Source organism: Megascapheus bottae, chromosome 4 (genome assembly GCF_031878675.1).
Source record: "Megascapheus bottae isolate mThoBot1 chromosome 4, mThoBot2.hap1, whole genome shotgun sequence".
NCBI lineage: Eukaryota > Metazoa > Chordata > Mammalia > Rodentia > Geomyidae > Megascapheus > Megascapheus bottae.
The window spans coordinates 48,800,946-48,814,620 of NC_143512.1; the positions used below are offsets into that span (position 1 = coordinate 48,800,946).

The 13,675-nt window shown below is 37.5% G+C and overlaps 1 protein-coding gene across 2 annotated transcripts in view; it reads right to left on the bottom strand.

Annotated features, from left to right (window-relative positions):
• Window positions 1-13,675, bottom strand: part of Cwc27 (CWC27 spliceosome associated cyclophilin) — a 179,377-nt gene that overhangs the window by 13,860 nt on the left and 151,842 nt on the right. The gene's annotated exons all lie outside the window — the stretch shown is intronic.

Genomic DNA, 13,675 nt, shown 5'->3' on the forward strand with positions numbered 1-13,675 from the left:
AATGACAGGTAGTTGACGGATCATCAAACATGTTTGGAGGAGAATTTTATGGTTGATGTTTATACGGGCTGTTCTATGTTCTAAAGAATCACATAAGAGAAAACAGAAGGGCCTAAAGTCACTTGCTTGGAGACTTAGTACCAATGAGATAGAAAAACTTCTGACCAAAAAGCATTTTTCACAAAAAGTACTTATATACCTTTATCAGAACATGGCCAGCATGAATTCCTTATGCTACTTCTTTCCCATATGTGATCTTTTCCATTACTTTGAAGGGTTTGTCTGAAAACTAATTATTTCTTTCTTGGCACCACGATGGCAATTCAGGTAGTGGCCACCTGTTAAATAAAGGAGCTTTTTTTTTTTTTTAAATTGATTCTATGACATACTGACTAATTTTTCTCCAGGTGAGGATAACTAAGAGAAAGTAAGAAAGCAGCATATTACTCACTAACTTAAGCTTTGAAGGTAACAATATAAATACGGAACAATAAAGGTCTAACTTGCTTGCCAGAATTACAGGATTACATGATACACTAACCAGTGGAGCAGCTGCATAGGAATATAGGGGCCATCCTCTGCAACATAAAATAATGAAACAGATAAAAAAAACATAGTAAGACTTCTCTCTACAATAAAAGGTACATTTAATATCAGTGGGAGGAAATAGAAGATTTAAGTTGTTTGGTGTGTAATTTAGGAAAAAAAACCACATTGATCTAATACAGGGAATAAATTCCAGGTGGGTTTTAATGTTGTTAATGAAAAATAAAATCATAAAAACACCACAGACAGATGTATCTACGTTTATCTAATCTTGGGATTTTGAGGACAAAAAAAGAGCAGCATATGTCGTTTTAAGTATTTCAAACTCCATGTTGCATACAAAATAAATAGAAGTAAATGACTTAAGCATGCAGACAGCACAGTTTTGTTTTTGTTTTTTTTTTTTGTGATTCCAAGATGCCCCTGTCAACTAAAATTAAAAAGAGAAAAGAAAGGAAGGAAGGGTGAAGGAAGAGAAAGAAAGAAAAAAGGAAAGAAAGAGGATACTGGAGAGAGTCCACAATCCACACTGTATACTCATATCAAAAAAACAAAGAAAAGGTAATCTCCTCTCCTCTCTTCCCTCATCTCTCCTCTCCCCTCCCCCCCTTCTCTCTCTCTCCAGGCTAAATTTACATTAACTAAACTGTCAGCCTCAACATTTAAAATCTGGATTCTAGATTCAGGTGAAGAACACTTTTTTTTTTTTTTAAATGAGGCTTTTTTTTTTTTTAAATCAGCACATTATCAAATAGCATCATGAAGCACTACTAACGGTTTCATGAACAGTCTACCTTTCCTCCAGGAGTAAATTAACAGGTACCCTTACATTTCTTTCACATCATTAGGTTAAGAGAACTGTCTAACCTTTCACCAATTTAATTTAGAATGTTTTGTTGGTGCTGCTTGAGTAATGTGTCAATCCTCACCTGTACTGCTCCAGCTATACCCACGCCTGTCCTCACTTACACCTAGTACTTCCAGAGCTTTTGCTAAGAGTTTGGCATTGTGTAGAGTGCTTTTATGTGAGTTATCTCATTTGACGCTAATAACCTCACAGGTGAAGGAACTGAGGCTTGCAGACTTGGCTAATCACTCAGGTCCTTCAGCAGTGGCCACAGCAGGAACTTGGACACAGGCCATCTGATTAGACAGCCGACTGGGGATGACATGATATTTCAGTATGTGGGTTGAGTGAGGAGGTTCTCATCTCAGAACTCTCAGTGTAAAACAGGAGTGACTGTTTTAAAAGAAGGCTTAATAGGTGTATTTTTTTTTTAAAGTGTTCCCTCAGGTAAGTATTCATGCTAGCACAAGATTAATATTGTTCTGGATCAAAGGTCCCTGAAAGCCAATCTACATTTTTCTTTCTTGTGCTAAGGATTATCACCTTCTGTTGGGCTCACTGCTGGTAGAAGCCAAAGTTCTGGAAGCAGCATGACTCTTGGCGTGATAGACAGCCCACCACTAGTTACCATGTGGTTTGAGCAAAGAGCCTCTGGAGTTGTGGAAAAGGGTCCTGGCCTGTGAACTCCATGGAGTTCTGAGACAAGGTGGGGACATTTGAAATATAGCCTTGCAAACATGTGCAAGAATGAACTGGTGGCATCCGGATCACCTCACCTTCTACTGTAAGCAGAAAAGTCCATGTGAAAAGAATACAAAGGGGTGTATACTTGATTTCTAAGCAAGGATGTGTGATTTCTACTGTCAGTTCCTTTTCATAATTGTATTAATTAATCTGAATAACTGATTCTTGGTTAAAATCTAGTTAATGAGGAGTCTCAAAAGAGATTTCACATTCAAGTAGCTTATCTGAAATGCCCAAACCAACCTAAGAAAATATATGTGCTGTATTGGGAGGCAGAGTGAATTACTTGGAAACTTGACTTGTTTTCTCTTTGTGCATGTGTGTGGGGGTGGAGGGGTTTGGAGGATTTTGAACTCAGGACCTCATGCCTGCTGGGTTAGTGAGCCACACTCCCAGACCTTTGCATTTTTGTTGTTTTTCAGGTAGGATCTCTTATTTTTGTTTAGGACCAGCCTTGGACTGTGATCCTCCTATCTATGCCTCCCATGGAACAGGCATTACAGGCATGTGCCACTTTGCCCAGTTTGTTGGTTGGGATAGGGACTCACTAACTTTTTGTGACTTCTACCTTCCAAGTAGTTGAGATTATATCAGGGCCTGGGCACTGTCCTTGGACACTTTTTGCTCAAGGCTAGCGCTCTACCACTTGAACCATAGCTCTACTCCTGGCTTTTTCTGAGTATGTGGTATTGAGGAATGGAGCCCAGGGCTATGTGCATACTAGGCAAGCACTCTACCACTAGGCTGCACTTCCAGGCCCACCATTTGTTTTAATGTAGTGAACTGAGAAGAATCAAATGAGCTTTACAGATTTTAGGACTGCTCATTAGTCAGGTAAATAGAGGGTCAATTCCCTGGGCTCTTGCCTCTGAACCTAAAGTTGCAGTCTCCTCTTAGCTAACAAGAGGCAAGAGTCCCAACAATCTCTCACATAGGATTGTTACCTACATGAACACAAGGTTCTTTGCCAGTGACTGAAGCACTTCATCACTGGCTCCCAGTGCCTATTCTATGCAGAAGTCTTCCTCACAGTGACATCTGATCTCCCTTGGGATACTGGCACCTATATTCAGTATGGATGTGTGACATGTCTGAGGTTCTTCACATTCCACATCTCAGACACTATTTACATTAACAACATTCACACGAAATCAGGATAGCTTGCAACATATGGCAACTGAATTAATGTGACCTATATGAATAAGCAGAACCCTTTCCATACTGGGTGCAATACTGATGCTACAGCTAATTTTAGCTTTGACTGATAATAAATTCTATACAAAGCTTGAGAATTTAATCACTTGCAATTGGTTCTATAGGTTCTAAAGCACTCTGGAACACAAAACACATATCTAGTATTCTTCATTGATTAGAGCATGGGTTATAAGACAACTGCAGTTTAATGAGCAAAGAAAACTCATTAACCAAATATAGAAAATCAGATGGCAGGATTTACCTTTAGGCTAAAAATGAGAATTTCTGAATTAAAGAAAGAAGGCACAGAAACAAACAGAAACTCTAGAGCTCTGATAAAAGCTACAAGAAGCATAATTACTATAACTACTGAAAGAATTACTCCCCAAAAGCTGATGATGAATGAGTATTTGGTTTGTATCTGATTGCTTAGTTTAAATTTTAATGTTAAGGGGTGTCCTAGTTTTGGCAAGAAGAATAAGGGGGAGTACTTTACAGCTAGTGAGTAAAAAATAGAACTGGTGCTTTTGAGATTATTTTGCAATACATTTTAATAGCAAAATGCATTCTCTTTTGACTCCAAGAACTACCAATATTGCTTTGTTCAGATTAACCGAGCCAAGTACATTTTATTAATTTGATTTACGGTTTCAGGTATTATTGTATCATGCACTCTCTCTCTCAGCTGGGGACCTCTGTGCCACTCCACAGACTACAGAAACCTAAATCCTTCCAGCATTTTTTGCTAACTGCAGCATGTCTTACAATATCCAGGCCTCCCCGCCTCCTGCACTCTTGCTTCTCTGGTGTATACTGTGGAAAAAAAATATATATATAAGCCTCCATTCTCTAGAGTTTGCAAGGGAACACCATACCCAGAAATTCAGCCCCTGTGAAGACTGTTAAGAGATCCTGGAGATGTCATGTTACCCACTGCACCTTTCAACGCTCATCAGTCCCCTATCTCACAGAAGCAGTTGTTGATCACTTTTTGTGATTTCAGTATGCTGCTGAGGACCTGCTCTTCAACTTGTGAAGCCAACAATGTGGAGTATATTTCCCAAGAAGTACATTACTCTCAAAAAGGCCAGTTCAGAGTCAATTATTAAATTTTTTAAAGGAGAACAGTATCTTTCATGTCAAGAATAATTCAGCAGCATGAAAATTTCCTTAAATGTTTTTGATCTTACTAGATGCTGACCTGAAAGAAATGAAATATTAGGTATCCTCATAGTATTCAAAAGGAGGAGGATGAAACAGACAATTTTAACACCTTCAGTCTGAGGCAACCTACCAGTCTTGCACGCATCTTAAAAGAAGAGCTTCATGGTGCAGGCTTAAGAATCTCCAAGTGGGTGGGATAAAATCCTGTGGGCCCTCCCCAGCCCTTTCCTATCCCAGTTTTGCTCTGATTATGGGCAAAGTACAGGAAGTGCAAGGCAAAATTCTATAACTAATGCCCAAATTCCTAGCTGGAAGATGGTAAATGGGAGACTGAATATGGTAGATGTTGAGGAGACTATGAAGAAGGAAAGAGATTCCATAAAGTCAGTGCACTTGGGGATTTGATTCTAAACTTGATTCTAAGCTTTGAGAACTTAAAACTTAAGAGATAGACTCATAGCCAGATCCCAGGCAGGGGGCTCCGATTATGGAAGACAGATGCAAACAGCAGAGACCCTATGGACAAGACTGCAGCTGAAATCAAATCCTATGCAAAGCTGGATTACTATGATTAACATTATAATAACATTAAATGTAAGATTTAAACAAGGACAGAAATTCATATTATTCAAAATGGTGAGGACAGACAACTATCTTGCATAAAAGGTCTAGGAAAATCTCAGACTGTATGTGAAGAACAATAAGCTACCAACACTGAGATGAAGACACTAGAATCATGATAGCAAAATAGTTACTGTAAAATGCTCCAAGACATAAGAGCAAACACTCCTGAAATAAGTGGAAAGACAGAAAGCTTAAACCTAAATAATACATGCGAATAGAAATGTAAAAATCAAAATTGAAAACCCATCTGATGGGCCCATGAGAGTAAAGGTGACTAAGAAAAGAAAAGAAAAAAGTCAGGGGCCAGGAGTTTGGCCTAGTGGTTAAAGTGTTCGCCTAGCATGCACGAAGACCTGGGTTCGATTCCTTGGTACCACATACATACAAAAAAGCCGGAAGTGGTACTGAGGCTCAAGTGGTAGAGCTCTAGCCTTGAGAAAGTCCAAGGACAGTGCTCAGGCCCTGAGCCCAAGCCCAGGACTGGCCAAAAATAAAAAAAATAAAAAAATAAAAAGAAAAAAAGTCAGTAACCCTGAAGAGAGATCCTCAGAAATAATACATTATGAACTGAAAAGAAAAATGACTGGAAAAACACAAACAAAACACAAAGCCAAGGGAACCATGGAGAAAACACCAAAATCTAAATTCAAAATAGTAAAGAAAAATTCAACATGTTAATTCTCAGATTAATCAAGAAATGGAATGAAATTCAAATAAAAATCCCAGGAAAGTTTTCTCTAGATAGACAAATGGATTCTAAAGATTATACAGAAAGGCAAAGAACTAGAATGGTGAAAGGGGATTTTGGAAAAACGAGACATAGGCTTTTAGGAATCATATAGAACCATAATGCTAAAGCTTATGCATATGATGAAGAGATAAGCATACAGACTGATGGAACAGATTGTAATACACAAGGCCCATTTACATAGCAGGCTGACCAGACCAGTCCCATTTCCTGCATGGTGGACTGACAGGAGAAGGCTCATACATACATAATGAGACCTAACTACACACAGTGGTGATCAGGAGACTCCAAACCTCACATAGCTGACCAGGAAAAGGCTCTCATATACACAATGGACTGTGCAGACGGCTTACATACAAACAGTGGACTAACTAGGAGACGTGACCAGCCTTTGAGAAAGTTACAAAGACTGCTCAATAGATAGCCTTTAATTTTTCCTGGAACAATTAGACAGTCATATAAAGAGAATTAAATGACTCAAGGCTCATACATTAAATAAATGTTACTCAAAAGGGATAATAAACCTAAATGTAAAATACTAAAATTCAGTGAGGCCAGAATAAGTGAGGTCACTAATGGAAGAAGATGTACCCAACAAGAAAGGGAAGATTAGGATTGGCTGTGCTTACAGATGCCAAAGGCAGAGAACATTTGGAGCAATCTATCAATAAGACCTCTACATTGAGATGTGTCTGGACTCAAAAAACTCATGGATATTCAATGAAAATGGTATTTGTAACATTGCTGGAATTCTGTCGGAGCAGTTGTGTGCACTCAAACCAGTGACAATATACTGTACAATCCTACCACCCAAAGTAAGAGAGGATGCTAATAGGAAAAGGTGGTTATTGATTTTGAGGAGAAGGCTTGACTTATGTTTAAGTAATGATGAGGACAAGTCAATGGAGGGAGAAAGAGAGAGAAGCTTTGAATGAAGCAGTATACCTGCAGAATGAAATGAACAGGTTCAACATTACAGGGCCAATATTCACACTCACTAGAGAGCAGGCAAGGGAAACAGGATGGATCCAGACAATTACTAACAAAGTATTCATTATCAAGAGAATTAAAACAATGTCAACATGCAAATTAAATTCAGCAACTTTATCCTAGAGTCCCAAAGTAATGAACTAGAAAATATATTAGAAAAATGGCTTACAACAATATAGAAATAAGACAAAAATTCAAAATTTTGTGTGTCAAAAACAAATCTGAAAGACAAGTCATAGATGGGAACAAGATATTCAGAATACCTATGGTTTTCAGATTGTGTAAAGAAGCACAAATGAAGAAGAAAAAAGAAACACCTATGAAAATAAATAAAACCTTCAAACAAAATTGTGTAAATGAAGAAAAGCAGTTAAAAGCAAACAAAATCGCAAAATCAAATGGTAGGTAGATCACCTGAAAGCTTTTGGAGCTAGTGAAGGGTTGCTGTGGGAAGGTCCATAGTTCTGCTGTAGCATGCTTAAGCTGGTGAGGCTGTGCAACCTGAAACTACAAAACCATAGTGATACCATTTGAGAGAAATGATCAGACACTGAGACTTGGAAGTGAAGCTTCCCATGTCTGTAGATTGGGTCACAGCCTCTGGTAAATAAGGACCAGGACTACGTGGACCCTGCAATCAAAATATTTGTTTGTTGCCATTGAGCTTTTCATTAGAGATATGATGGAAAGAAATATACACAAATGACAATAAAAGTTACATGTAAATGTTTAAAGCTTTATCAGGAGAAGCAATGAGAAGAAGCTATGTTCACTAATGGTATCTTATAATGAAGCTTGAGTAGGCAGCCACATAAGTCAATAATCCTTTCTTTGACATCTGTATTATTAAAATTATACTGGGTATTCAGACAACTGGCATTTATTATTTAGACACTATGCTAACTTCAGAGAAATAGTTTAGACTTTCTTCAATCCCTCCATAATGTTCAAAACTTCCATCTCTAGAAAAAACAATGACTGATGGCTAAAAAATGATTTTAAACACAAGCCAGAATGCAGTAGTAAAACTCAGAGAAAAAAAAAGTCCAGCCCCAATTTCTTTCGCAATAGCCTCGAAGAAAATAAAGTACTTAGGATTAACTTATTAACTAAGAATGTGAAGGACCTTTATGATGAAAATTTTAAAAAGCTGAAAAAGGAACTTAAAGCCGAACTGAGGAAGTGGAAAAACCTCCCATGCTCCTGAATTGGAAGAATTAACATCATGAAAATGGCAATCCTGCCAAGGGCTATCTACAAATTCAATGCAATACCCATCAGTATCCCAATGTCATTCTTTAAGGAAATAGAGGAAGCAATCCAAAAATTCATATGGAATAATAAAATAGCCCATATAGCAAAAACAATCCTTGGCAGAAAGAACAACGCTGGAGGAATATCAATACCAAACTCTAAACTCTATTACAGAGCTATAGCAACTAAAATAGCTTGGTACTGGCACAAGAACAGGCCCGAGGACCAATGGAATAGAACTGAAGACCCAGAAATCAACCCGCACACCTAATCTTTGATAAGGGAGCCAAAAAAATAGAATGGAAGAAAGATAGCCTCTTCGAGAAGTGGTGCTGACAGAACTAGTTAAGCACCTGCAGAAAACAAAAGTTGGATCCGTCTATGTCACTCTGCACCAGGATTAACTACACAAGGATCAAAGACCTCAAGGTAAAAGCAGATACCCTGAAAACTTTACAAAAAGGAATAGGAGATACACTAGATCTCCTTGGCACAGGTTAAAACTTTCTTAATAAAGATCCAGAAACACAAATTAAAGAAAGTTTGGACAAATGGGATTGTACTAAACTACAGAGCTTCTGTGTGGCAAAGGACATAGCTAGCAAGTTAAATAGAAAGCCCACAGAGTGGGAGAAGATCTTCACTAGCCATACAACAGACAAAGGCCTCGTATCTAAAATATACCTACAGGTAAAAAAATGAAAACTCTCCAAAACAAATCTTCAAAGAAACAACCATTAAAACAACCATTAAAAGACGGGCTAAAGACTTAAAGAGAGACTTTTCTGAAGAGGAAGTAAGAATGGCCTATAGACACATTCAACATCTCTGGCCATAAAAGAAATGCAAAGCAAAACAACTCTAAGATTCCACCTCACTCCAATTAGAATGGCCATGATCAAGAAATCTAATAACAACAGATGCTGGTAGGGATGTGGCCAGGAGGGATCATTACCACACTGTAAACTCATTTAATCACTATGGAAAGTAGTATGGCGGTTCCTTAAAGACTAAACATAGAGCTCCCCTATGACCCTGCCATTCCATTCCTTGGCATATACCCAAATGTCCAGAAACAAGAATGTACTAAAGCCACTAGCACAAGGGTGTTCACTGCAGCACTATTTACCATAGCAAAGATATGGAACCAATCCAGATGCCCCTCAGGAGATGACTGGATCAAGATGTGATATGTATACACGATGGAATTCTATGCTACCACTAGAAAGAATGACACTGCCCTATTTGTAAAGAAATGGAAAGACTTGGAAAAAATCATATGAAGTGAAGTAAGCAAGACCCAAAGGAACATAGGCTCAATGGTTTCCCTCATTTGTAATGATTAGTACACATCTAGGACTTTCCTAGCAGAGGATTACAAAAGCTCAGAACGTAGGTATATAAGGTAATATAGGATGAGACTAAATAAAAGGATCTCTAGGATATGGAAACAAGACCTTTATCTTGAGTGACTGTTGTTCTTACTATAACATGTTATTTCCCTTCTCTTTTGTTGCCCTTCGGTTAATCTCATATTGTTACTGTATCTGACTTTGTTACCTGGTATACTGTATATATGTTTATTTGTTTATTTGCAATAGGAAAGGGAAGGGGGGAAACAAGATGACTGGGAGGGGGTGGGGAGAAAGAAATGGGGACAAAAACATAAGGAGGGGTAGCAATGTGTGAGAAGTAATGCACCTAATATGTGGCGAATGCAACTGTAAGCCCTCTATACATTGCCCAGGCAATTAAAAAAAAAAAGAAGTCCAGCCCAGAATTATTTAGGCAGAGTTTTTCAGAACCAAAACTAGGTCAAATCAGAGAAAAGCCTTCTGAGAAGAGTCATGTTGTAATGTGTGCAGTTTCATTAAAAACAGAAGCAAACCAAATTTTATGTGTATTTTTAAAATTTTCATAAAGGCAACTCATCTCACCTAAAATATTATTTTCTTTCACGAAGCACTGCAAAAAAACCTTATGATTAAGGTTAATATCTTTGAGATTCTAACTCCCTTAAAGTCAAGTCTAAAGTGATATTTATTTGAGAGGATAAACTGGAATGACACTTGGGGTAGGCCAATTGAAGCCTAACATTCATTCTCACTGACTTAGCAATTCCAATTTTTGAAATTTATCTTGAGAAAGTAGACATTGCATGTTCATTAATAAGACAACTCGGACTGTGCTTATCATATTATGAAATATTCTGTGATATTCAACATTAACATCATTTCATAACATTATGTATGACAGGGAGAAGTAGTCACTATACATTGCTGAGGGAAAAAAGCAAGTATAAACTAAAACATATGATCCTATTCCCCTTAAAATATGCATATGCAAACCCAGGTCTGGAAGGGTACAAATTAATATGTATATATTACTGATGTAAATATTTTACATATTTTATAGTATCTAAATTAATGTATATATTAGGTATTTGATTTTGAGTTCACAAGTGGTTTTTATTTACTTTTATGATGGGACCCGTGGTCTGATTTTTGTATAGAGAATAGTTTTTTCTTTATACTAGTCATTAACAACATTTACTTCAGATAACCATATAACATTAAGATTTTTCACATATTTAAAATACTGAATACTGTATGTACAATGGAGGAAAAATGAAGGGGAAGAAATAAGAGACCACTATGGTGTTTAGTAAAGTTTAAAGACAATCTTGGATTTAACAATCTGAAAAGACATTTTCGAGAGAACAAGTTAGTGAACAGTTTTTACAAGATTGCAGTCTGTTCTCACAGATTTGATTTTTTGTGGTATGAGCAGGTGGCTTTCTTTTTTATGTCTCTCCACTGCCTCATTCGCCTTAGCTCTCTCAAAACGTTCCTTGGGAGCTAATCAAGCTTTATCTAACCAAACCCAAACTGGCATATGGACTTCATCCACATGGTCACAGGAATCCTTTGGCTGCTACTTCCTGCCATGTGTCTAATCCATTTTATGAAATCCCTACTTGAAAATGTGTTCTGTCGCAGTACAAATTTGGTGTTGTAAAACTAAGGAACACAGTGGCAAAGAGACTATCCTATCTGCAAAACTATAATCCCATGGCATCCATCACTTCCACCAAATATTGACAGTATATATCCAAACAAAAAACAATCCTACTAATTCTGAGTGAAAAATGTCCACCATGTACTTCAGCTTAATAACACTTCTTTAAATACTTTGCTAGACAGCAAAATCTGGGACTAATTATCAAACACCATACACACTGTTTACAGTAGAATCGTATTTCTTTTCTTCCCCCTCCCACTTTTTTTTTTGCATAAAAAAGTAGAATGCTGCTGAATGGTACCCAAATGTCTGTTGTGTACCATGCCAATACAGCAGCTCAGCCAAAAATGCGAATAGGATAGCTTGCCAAGTAAAAGAAAACATAACAAATTGGTAATGGTTTCTATCTTGACAGAAAATGAAAATGATCCCTCAATGTGTGGCCATTCATGTGGACACATAAAAATGTCTTAGAAGCAATCATTTTACCTCAGATAACAGACCCTGACAGTGTAGTACAGCAGACTGGCTGACTTTCACTTTTTAGAAAAGCGGCAACCATGACCTACAAAATCGTCTGGGAAGCATGTAATTTATGCATAACACACATGCACATGCCATGCACTCATAATATTTGCTATAAATCATTTGGATATGAGTCTCTTTTCTTGTGTAGAATATGGTTTTATGAACAGGGTCTCATTCTCCAGAGACATGATAAAGCTGAACTTTCTTACTTGTGAACAGAAATGATGCTGTTGCATATAAGGTTACAAAACCAAGTGGTCTATATTGCAATAAAAAGGAATCATGGGAAGACCCTCTGTACTCTACACTGTTGTACATAGTGCTTTGTACACTAAAGGCATTTTTACTGTTAGATGAAACAAATACCAAAAATATTATGAAGGTGCAAAGTACACAGATCTGATTTTCTGTTTATGAGATTGAAAGCAGAAATAAACCCCTTGATGACATACTGATGCTTTTTTTTTTTTTTAGTGCTTTTATCTTCAGATGGAGAACTGACCAGCATAACAGGGATTTTTTGCCCCCTCCTTGTATAGTGAAAATTTCCCATTTATTTAGCTTTATATTAGGATATTAGATAGAACATTGACTGTATGGTCAAATCCATTATAAAACATGAATGGCACTTTTAAAAACATATAATTGATGTCTGAAGATAACGAGGAATTCAGAATGAGAGAACACTGAACCAATGGGCTAGGAAGGACATTGGAGAAGTGGATCTTGCCAAGTTGAAACTGAATTTGAATCTTGCGGGTTAAGGGTTTCAAATGAAACTTCTGGGGTTTGAATTTGTTGGTGACTTTCCTGTTTAATAAAAAAGGGCTTAAATGGCTTATAAAAAGGTTAAAAAATGTATTGGGCATCACCCTGTTCTTACAAAACACCATCTTGATGAGTTAAGTGTAAATGAATCAGAAACACATGGGTTATATTTCCTTAAAAATGCATATGGATTAAAAAAATAAGGGTAAGAGAACTTAGCAAAACATTTTTCTGTGTGGTGGCTGAACCGAAAACATTTGAGATATTTTGAGACATTCAAGGAATCCAAAATAAAACTTAACCTGTCCAGTCATATAAAAACAGAAAGCTCTTCTATGTAGTGTACATTTATTTCCATGGGTCAATCAACACTTACTCAGCCTCTGCCTTTGGCAAGGAACTAGGGGAGGAGTCAGCTTCTGCCTTCAAGCAACTTTGAATTTAAGTATAAACAAATAGGTAAGTAACCGAACCCTGCTACAAGAAATCAAGGATTTTTAAAAAATTGGCACCATGACATAGATCATATGGAAAGTATAAATTAATCAAGGAGTAACTGTTTTCAGGGTGCTCAGGTAGGGAGGCTTCATTCCATTCAAATCATCACCCCTTAAGCCCTTTTGGTTAAATAAGTAGATACAGTTACAGAATCTTACTTATTTAAATGTTTTCTTAGTGTTTGTCTTTTCTTTTTTTTAAAATATGTGTTCCAGCGCCCTATCTTCCACCCTCTAGATGGGTGAGCATCCAACAGATCTTGCTAACAGGTTTCTTGGAGATGGTAGTGCTCAACAATTTTTTAAGAGGGGAGACGCTGTATGGCGGGCCGTGATTCTGAGTTGGGGTAATGGCACATATGTTGTTCAGCATCCCCAGAGGTGAGTCATGTGTAGGGGGTACTGCACTGGCTTGACTTTCCACAGGCATCAGCCACAGTGTTGTGGGAAGCAGGTAGGTGTGAGGAGGAAATAATGTACTTTAGATGAAATCAGCATGGGGATGAGAGGCATGATAAAGGAAGACAAGTTTTATTTACTTTTTATTCCTAATTTTTTTTTTTTTTTGCCAGTCCTGGGGCTTGAACTCAGGGCTTGAACACTGTCCTTCATCTTTTTCCTCAAGGCTTGCACTCTGCCTTTTGAGCCACAGCACCATTCCAGGCTTTTCTATGTATGTGGTACCAACGAATTGAACCTGGGTCTTTGTGCATGCTAGGCAAGCACTCATTAGGCCAAACTCCTGGCCCC